At 37.0% G+C, this 10,486-nt stretch overlaps 1 pseudogene; it reads left to right on the forward strand.

Moving 5' to 3' along the window:
* Window positions 1–7,866: 7,866 nt before the first annotated feature.
* LOC131503364 (U2 spliceosomal RNA) lies at window positions 7,867–7,943 on the forward strand (annotated as a pseudogene).
* Window positions 7,944–10,486: the final 2,543 nt, after the last annotated feature.

Raw genomic sequence — 10,486 nt, forward strand, 5'->3', positions numbered from 1 at the left:
TCTTTCAGGTTTACATGTGACCTACTACAACAGTCTTATCTCTCCTACAATCCATTCTATATACAACAGCTAGAGTAAGTGCCTCAGAATAAAAAATCAGCAATGTAACTTCTTTGTTTAAAATTCTATGCTGGGGGGCGCCTGGGTGGCGCAGTCGGTTAAGCGTCCGACTTCAGCCAGGTCACGATCTCGCGGTCCGTGAGTTCGAGCCCCGCGTCAGGCTCTGGGCTGATGGCTCGGAGCCTGGAGCCTGTTTCCGATTCTGTGTCTCCCTCTCTCTCTGCCCCTCCCCCGTTCATGCTCTGTCTCTCTCTGTCCCAAAAATAAATAAAAAACGTTGAAAAAAAATTTAAAAAAATAAAAAAATAAAAAATAAAATTCTATGCTGGTTCCAGGGCGCCTGGGAGGCTCAATCAGTTAAGCGTCCAACTCTTGGTTTCAGCTCAGGTCATGATCTCACAGTTCTTGAGTTTAATCCCCACATTGGGCTCTGTGCTGACAATGCAGAGCCTGCATGGGATTCTCTCTCCCTCCTCTCTCTTCCATAACCCGGCTCGTGATATCTCTTAAAATAAACTTAAAAAAATTCGTAATGCTTGTTCTAATTTGTGGATCTAATCTTTATAGCTTCATCTTGTACCCCTTCCCTTCTAACTACTCTACGGCCACACTGATCTTTTAATTTTGTGAACAAGCCAAAATCTTTCTGACTTCAAAATCTATGGAATTATTTTTTGAGTCTTATGCATTCATTACCCTATTTTTAAAAATTATTTTTGGGGCGCCTGGGTGGCTTGGTCGGTTAAGCACCCAACTTTGGCTCGGTCATGATCTCTTGGTCTGTGAGTTTGAGCTCCATGTTGAGCTCTGTGCTGACAGCTCGGAGCCTGGAGCCTGCTTCAGATTCTGTGACTCCCCCTCACTCCCCCTGCTCTTCCCCCATTCACACTCTCTCAAAAATGAATAAATGTTTTTAAAAACTTAAAAATAATAAAATTATTTTTAGGTGAGGAATATATTTTTATTTTATGTTATGTCATGTTATTCCAGTATAGTTAACATAAAGTGTTATCTTAATTTCAGGTGTACAATACAGTCATTCAACATCCACTCATCACCCAGTGTCCATCACAAGCAGACTCCATTGTCCTCATCACCCATTGCTCTGTTTTTTAAATGAGTAGCTTCATCTCATTTTTTGGCCTCAATTTTATGACCTCTTCAGACGACTTCATCCAAAGTGGGTATCCAAACCATTCCCTTCATGTTATTTTCCGTTTGTCAATGGCCTTGTTTCCATTACTGAAGTTAGTGTAATCTATATTTATGGTATTTTTATTTATTTTTTTTGTTTTGTTCTGTTTTGGTTTGTTTTTATCCATCACTAAATATTAAGCTCCATTAAGACAGGGATTTGTCAGCCTTGATGACTATTATAAATGGCACAGTTTCTGGCACATGGTAAATAATATTTGTTTTATGAAATACCAAGCTTTCTTTTAACCAACAATTATGAGTTCAACTGAAGAAACTGAATTGCTACATTAATATGACCTATTTGTCCATTCTACTACAGGCTTAATTTTTTGAGTTATGTTTTTATTTTCACATTTTTTAATGAAAAATTTCAACCATACCTAAAGGTCAAAAATAATACAATAATTATAAATATTAGTAATCTAGATTAAACTGTTAGTAACATTTTGTTATATTTGCTTCATCTCTATTTGCTTTGAAACATTTTTTGTCTTTTCTTAATCTTTTGAAAATCCACTACAGACATCATGGCACTAACACTAAGTACATCAACACACCATTACTAACAATAAGGCCATTCTCTTATATAATTGCACCTAAGAAAATAAACAATTCCCTAAGTATAATCCAATATCCAGTTCATATTTGAAACCAACTAACGGTTCCAAAAATATAATTTATAGTTGATTTTCTTGAGCCAGGATTCAATATTGCATTGATTGTTATGACTTTTTGGAAATTATTAATAGAGAAGAGTGTCACTATCCATTTCCCCCGTGAAAGTGACTTTTGAAAGAGAGTAGAAACTTCCAGACTCATTCTATGAAGCCAGTATTACTTTGATGCCTAAACCAGACAGAGACCCAGTAAAAAAAGAGAACTACAGAACAATATCCCTGAGGAATATGGATGCAAAAATTCTCAACAAGATACTAGCAAATCTAATTCAACAGCATATAAAAAGAATTATTCACCATGATCAAGTGGAATTCATTCCTGGGATGCAGGGCTGGTTCAACATTCCCAAAACAATCAATGTGATACATCACATTAATAAAAGAAAAGATAAGAACCATATGATCCTGTCAATCGATGCAGAAAAGGCCTTTGACAAAATTCAGAACCCTTTCTTAATAAAAACCCTCGATAAAGTCAGGATAGAAGAAACATACTTAAAGATCATAAAAGCCATTTATGAAAAGCCCATAGCTAACATCATCCTCAATGGGGAAAAACTGAGAGCTTTTTCCCTGAGATCAGGAAGACGACAGGGATGTCCACTCTCACTGCTGTTGTTGAACACAGTGTTGGAAGTACTAGCATCAGCAATCAGACAACAAAAAGAAACCAAAGGCATCCAAATTGGCAAAGATGAAGTCAAGCTTTCACTTTTTGCAGATGACATGATATTATACATGGAAAATCCAATAGACTCCACCAGAAGTCTGCTAGAACTGATACATGAATTTAGCAAAGTTGCAGGATACAAAATCAATGTACAGAAATCAGTTGCATTCTTAAACACTAATAATGAAGCAACAGAAAGACAAATAAAGAAACGGATCCCATTCACAATTGCACTAAGAAGCATAAAATACCTAGGAATAAATCTAAACAAAGATGTAAAAGATCTGTATGCTGAAAACTATAGAAAGCTTAGGAAGGAAATTGAAGAAGATATAAAGAAATGGAAAAACATTCCGTGCTCATGGATTGGAAGAATAAATATTGTCAAAATGTCAATACTACCCAAAGCTATCTACACATTCAATGCAATCCCAATCAAAATTGCACCAGCATTCTTCTCGAAACTAGAACAAGCAATCCTAAAATTCATATGGAACCAAAAAAGGCCTGAATAGCCAAAGCAATTTTGAAGAAGACCAAAGCAGGAGGCATCACAATCCCAGACTTTTGCCTCTACTACACAGCTGTAATCATCAAGACAGCATGGTATTGGCACACAAACAGACACATATACTAATGGAATAGAATAGAAACCCCAGAACTAGACCCACAATCATATGGCCAACTAATCTTTGACAAAGCAGGAAAGACTATCCAATGGAAAAAAGACAGTCTCTTTAACAAAAGGTGCTGGGAGAACTGGACAGCAACATGCAGAAGGTTGAAACTAGACCACTTTCTCACACCATTCACAAAAATAAACTCAAAATGGTAAAAGACCTGAATGTGAGACAGGAAACCATCAAAACCCTAGAGGAGAAAGCAGGAAAAGACCTCTCTGACCTCAGCCGTAGCAATCTCTTACTTGACACATCCCCAAAGGCAAGGGAATTAAAAGCAAAAATGAACTACTGGGACCTTATGAAGATAAAAAGCTTCTGCACAGCAAAGGAAACAACCAACAAAACTAAAAGGCAACCAACGGAATGGGAAAAGATATTTGAAAATGACATATCAGACAAAGGGCTAGTATCCAAAATCTATAAAGAACTCACCAAACTCCACACCCGAAAAATAAATAACCCAGTGAAGAAATGGGCAGAAAACATGAATAGACACTTGTCTAAAGAAGACATCCGGATGGCCAACAGGCACATGAAAAGATGCTCAACGTCGCTCCTTATCAGGGAAATACAAATCAAAACCACACTCAGATATCACCTCACGCCAGTCAGAGTGGCCAAAATGAACAAATCAGGAGACTATAGATGCTGGCGAGGATGTGGAGAAATGGGAACCCTCTTGCACTGTTGGTGGGAATGCAAACTGGTGCAGCCACTCTGGAAAACAGTGTGGAGGTTCCTCAAAAAATTAAAATAGACCTACCCTTGACCCAGCAATAACACTGCTAGGAATTTACCTAAGGGATGCAGGAGTACTGATGCATAGGGGCACTTGTACCCCAATGTTTATAGCAGCACTCTCAACAATAGCCAAATTATGGAAAGAGCCTAAATGTCCATCAACTGATGAGTGTGTAAAGAAATTGTGGTTTATATACACAATGGAGTACTACAGGGCAATGAGAAAGAATGAAATATGGCCCTTTGTAGCAATATGGATGGAACTGGAGAGTGTTATGCTCAGTGAAATAAGCCATACAGAGAAAGACTGATACCATATGTTTTCACTCTTATGTGGATCCTGAGAAACTTAACAGAAACCCACGGGGGAGGGGAAGAAAAAAAAAAGGTTAGTGTGGGAGAGAGCCAAAGCATAAGAGACTCTTAAAAACTGAGAACAAACTGAGGGTTGATGGGGGGTGGGAGGGAGGGGAGGGTGGGTGATGGGTATTGAGGAGGGCACCTTTTGGGATGAGCACCGGGTGTTGTATGGAAACAAATTTGACAGTAAACTTGATGTATTGAAAAAATAAAATAAAATATTAAAAAAATAAAAGAGAGTGGATCTAAGGAATAAAATAAAATAATAAAATACAAATAAATAAAATAAAATAAAATAAAATAAAATAGCAGATATTCATAGTTGTAAAAACAGTCCAGTCCCTTGAGGATCCAGCAAGGAATAATACCACCTATTCCCCCAGTGAAATGTTGGCCAACCATAGACCCATAGGCTTATCTGGAAGTAACCACATTACCTGGGTCCAGCCCTATTTGATAGTAATACCACAGGCAGTTCCATCAGTCCAGAGTCCTGACAAGGGAAGGCCTTTACTTGCTCAAAACAGTCTATAAAGATATGAAGAGGTGACTTCATAGTCACCTTTTCTCCTGAAAAGGTGCAGACATCAATGAAAGACTACACAGATCATAAAAAATATGACAGCAAAGATGACATCACCAAAGGAAAACAATAAAGCTCTAAGAAATTACTCCATAAAATGAAGTTTTATAAATTGTCTGACAAAAATTCAAACTAATTATTCCACAGAAGTTCAGAGAGCTATAGAAAACACAGAGAGACATCTCAACAAAATCAGTCAGTAGAGCATGGAGCTGGTTCAGTCAGTAGAGCATGCAGCTCTTGATCTCTGGGTCACGAGTTTGAGCCCTGTGTTGGATGTAAAGATTGCTTCAATAAATAAACTTATAAAAAATCAGAAAAATAATATCTGAACAAGAAGAATGATAAAGAGAAAAAAAAGTATGGAAAATAACACCCAAAGACTGAAAGAGAGAGGATGGAAAAAGAGCTTCCATAAAAATGGAAAAGAAAAAAAAAAAGCTTGTGTAACTACACTTATGTCAGAAAAAAATAGACCTTAAAACAAAGACTGTAATAAGAGACAAAGAACAGCATTACAGAATGATAAATGGGTAAATGCAAAAGAGGATATAACATTTGTAAACATTTATGCATCCAACATACAGACTCCTAAATATATAAAGCAAATATTAACAAATCTATAGGAATAAATATATAGGGCAAATCTTAACAAATCTATAGGAAAAAATAAATAGTAACACAATAATGGTAGGGGACTTTAATACCACACTTACATCAATAGATCATCCAGACAGAAAATCAAAAAGGAATCATTAGCCTTAAATGACACATTAAACCAGATGGACTTAACAGATGTATTTAGAGCATTCCATCCAAAAGCAGCAAAATACACATACTTCTCAAGTGCACAGGAAACATTCTCCAGAATAAATTATGTTAGGCCAAAAAAGTCTAAATAATTTTTAAAAAGACTAAAATCTTTTGAAGCATCTTTTCTGACCAGAATGTTCTGAACATAAAAAGAAGAAAGCTGGATTTCATAAATATGTATAGATTAAACAATATGCAACTTAATAACTTATGTGTCAATGAAGAAATAAAAATTTAAAAAAAGCTTCAGACAAATTAAAATACAGCTGACCAAATTAAAATACAGCATACCAAATCTTACAGGATGCAGCAAAACCAGTTTTAAGATATGTTTATAGTGATAAATCCCTACATCAAAAAACAATTTAAAAAATAAGAAAAATCTGGTGTCTTAAGACGGCAGAGGGGTAAGGAGACCCTGAGCTTGCCTTGTTCCTCGAACACAGCTAGACAAATATCCAATTATTCTGAACACCCAAGAAATTGATCTGAAAAATAAGAGAACAAAACTTCACATCTACAGTAGAAAAATGACAGCCTCATGGAAGGTAAGAGCTGCAGAGAGTTAATTTGGGAGATAAAAGAACTTTGGTTGCTGTGGAGGAGAGGAAGCCCTGATTATGAAGGGAGGAGCAAGAGGGAGAGCAGGAGGGAGAGCGTGAGAGAGATGCCTCAGGCAGGGATTTGCATAAGAGAAACTCTTCCCCAAAACAATTGACTGAAAAAGGAAAGGGCCTGACTACCACAAGTTATCATAAGCAGTGGAGTACAGAGTCTGAAGTTTTAGCAGTCTGCACCATCACCTGAGTCAGCCTGACAGGTTTAGCAGTGCTCCTGTGGGGAAGGAGGGTAGAGACCCAGGAGCGGGCAGTGTGGTCTGAGGATCCCCTGGGTCACATGGGGAGAACAGTTTACCTTCTTAGAGTGTATCTGGGAGTGGTGGCATCGCCTCTCTAGGCATGAAAGAACTGGCAGTGCCAATATGATTCCCTGTACCCTACCATAGGAACACAGACACCTGCTGAAGGCAGCAAAAATTGGTGCTAGCTTTTTACTGTGCTTTACATACTCTCTGAAACCCTGAGTGGTATGCAACCACTTTTCTGGGACAAATCATCAAACCACAACAGCATGGCGAGATCCTCCCCAAGAGGATTAGTGGGGGTCCCTGCCCCACAGGTCCCTAAAATTTTCAGATTTGAAACCCAGCCATGTGACTGAGATACAGCACAGGAGTACTGTGTGATCTGACAGACGCACAGCTCAGAGAGAGAAAGGGCACAGGCAAGGATATGAGGTAAGCTGGAAACACAAGAGGAGTGAATGTTTGCTTTTTGTGAGGACTTCCTGAAGATCAACGGTCATGAGCTCCCTTGTCACTGGAGGAGAGAGCAGGGCTATGCCATTCTCTCTCCTCCCAGCCCCACCCATCAGCACTGACCTACTTCAGTGAGCAACACAGCACCCTCCTTTGGAGACCAGAGACGTTTACACAAAGCCATGCTACCTTCATCCTGCAGGTGCATCTTCACTAGGGCAAGCCCACCTGAGAACCATTGCAGTCAGCCCCTCACCTAGAAGACCAGCACAAACCCCTCCCATGCACCAAGTCCACTGATCATAGAGTGCTGGAAATCTTTAGCTCTAGGGGAAAGAGAATAGTTTCTTCTTTTTGTTGGGGAGGGAGTGTGTCTAGCTTCTATTAACAAGACCAAACACTCCTAGTTAAAAATTGCCACACAGTGGACATCTTCCAAACAACCCCCACTTCGGGCAAGGAGGATCTTTACACACAACTGAACTGAGGGTAAGAGCAGCCAAAACACAATAGCAAAGTGCATATAGAACCCCTGTTTTAAATTTATATTTTTTGGACCTCTTTTTATAATAGCCATTACTCTCAGGAGCAGAAAACATAACAGGTTTTCCTGACGATCACACACAAAAAATACTGACTCAGGCAATATGTCAAGAGAAAAGAATTCTCCCCCAAAGAGGGGGAAAAAACAGGAAGAAGTCGCAACCAGGGATTTAATCAATACAGATATGTTAGATGTCTTACCTAGAATTTAAAACAACAACATCGCTTCTCGGCCTTTTGGCTAAGATCAAGTGTAGAATTTAAAACAACAATTATAAGGATACTAGCTGGACCTTTAAAAAAGCATAAAAGACACTAAAAATTTCCTTACTGCAGAGATAAAAGAGCTAAAAACTAGTCAGGCTGAAATTAAAAATGCTATAACCAAGATGCAAACCCAATTGAATGCAATGGCAAGGAGAATGGACAAAGCAGAGGAACTAATCAGTGATATAAAAGATAAAATTACGGAAAATAATGAAGTGTAAAAAGGAGGAAAGGAAAGTTTTTGGATCATGAATGTAGACCTAGGGAACTCAGTGACTCCTGAAAGCTAATATCATTCATATCATAGAAGTCACAGAGGAAGAAGAGAAAGAAAAGGGGGCAGAATGCTTATCTGAGCAAATTACAGCTGAAAACTTTCATAATCTAGGGAACAAAACAAACATTGAAATCCAACATGCACAAAGAAATCCCATTAAATTCAACAAAAGTTAGCATCACCAAGACATGTCATAGTCAAATTCACAAAATATACAGGCAAGGAGAGAAACTGGAAAGCAGGAAGGGAAAAAAGTCTTTAACCTACAAGGGAAGACAGATCAGGTTCACAGCACATGTGTCCACAAAAACTCGGCAGGCCAGAGGGGAGTGGCATGATATACTCAATGTTATAATGGGAAAAATATGCAGCCAAGAATACTTTATCCAACAAGGCTATCATTCAGGCTAGAAGGACAGATAAAGATTTTCCTGGACAAACAAAAAATTAAGGAATTTGTAATCACTAAACCAGCCCTGCAAGAAAAATTGAAGGGGACTCATTGAGTGGGGGATAAAACACCCAAAGCAAAAAATACTAGAAGGGAACGCAGAAATTACCAGAAACACCAACTTTACAGGTAAGACAATGACACTAAATTCATATTTCTCAGTAATCACTGAAAATAAATGGAATAAATGATACAATCAAAATATAGAGTATCACAATGGATTAAAAAAAGACTCATCTATATGAAGCCTAAAAGAGGCTCATTTTAGACACCTGCAGAATGAAATGAGGGGATAACGAACCATCTATCATGCTAAAGGATGCCAAAAGAAAGACATAATATCCACACTTATATCAGACAAACTACATTTTAAACTAAAGACTGTAACAAGAGTTGAAGAAGGGGATTATATCACAATTAAAGTGTTCATCCATCAAGAACATCAAACAATTGTAAATATTTATGTCCCTAAGTTGAAAGAAACCAAATATATGAATCAATTAATAACAAACATAAAGAAGATTATTGATAATAATACAATATTAGTAGGGGACATTAACACCCCACTTACAACAATGAACAAATCATCTAAGCAGAAAATCAACAAGGAAACAATGGCTTTGAATGACACATGGGACCAAATGGACTTAGCAGATATATTCAGAACATTTCATTCTAAAGCAGCAAAATACATATTCTTTTCAAGTTCATGTGGAACGTTCCAAAAATAGATGACAAAGTAGGTCAATAATCAGCCCTAAACAAGTATAAAAAGATTGAGATCATACCATGCATATTTTGAGAACACAATGTTAGGAAACTTGAAGTTAACCACAAGAAAATATTTGGAAAGACCACAAATACATGGAAGATAAAGAACATGCTACTGAAAAATGAATGAGTTAACTATGAAACTAAAGAAGAAAATAAAAAGTACATGGAAACAAATGAAAATGAAATTGCGACAGCCCAACATTTGGGATGCAGCAAAAGTGGTCTTAATACCTGCAATATATATATATATATATATATATATATATATATATATATATATCAAAAAAAAAAAATCCAGAAATGTCTCAAATTCACAGCCTAACCTTACACCTAAAGGAAGTAGAAAAAGAATAACAAGTAAAGCCTAGAGACATCAGACAATGAGAAGTGACAAAAATTAGAACAAAAATAAACAATATAGAAATGAAAAAAATAGTGGATTATCAATAAAACTAAGAGTTGGTTCTTTGAAAGAATTAATAAAATTGATAAGCCCTAAGCCAGACTTATAAAAAGTATAAAGAAGGGACCAAAATAAATAAAATCAATAATGAAAGAGGAGAGATGGCAAAAAAAAAACACCACAGAAATACAAATAAATTTAAGAGACTATTATGATAACTTATATGCTAACAAACTAGGCAATCTGGATGAAACATACAAACATATCAAAATTGAAACAGGAAAAAACAAATAATTTGAACAGATGCATAATCAGAAAGAAATGGAATAAGTAACCAAATATCTCTCAAAGAACAAAAGTCCAAGGGCAGATGGATTCCCAGGTAAATTCTACCAGATGTTTAAATAAGGGCTAATATCTATTTTTATCAAACAGATCCAAAAAAACAGAAATGGAAGTAAAACTTCCAAACTCATTCTACGAAGCCAGCATTACCTTGATTTCAAAACCAGAAAAGGAACCCAGTAAAAAGGAGATAACAGGCCAATATCCCTGATAATCATGGATGCAAAAATTTCCAACAAGATACTGCAAATCAAAACCAACAGGACATTAAAAGAATTACTCACCACCATTGGGGCGCCTGAGTGACTCCCTCAGTTAAGCGTC

The sequence above is a fragment of the Neofelis nebulosa genome, chromosome X (assembly GCF_028018385.1).
Source record: "Neofelis nebulosa isolate mNeoNeb1 chromosome X, mNeoNeb1.pri, whole genome shotgun sequence".
Taxonomy (NCBI): Eukaryota; Metazoa; Chordata; class Mammalia; order Carnivora; family Felidae; genus Neofelis; species Neofelis nebulosa.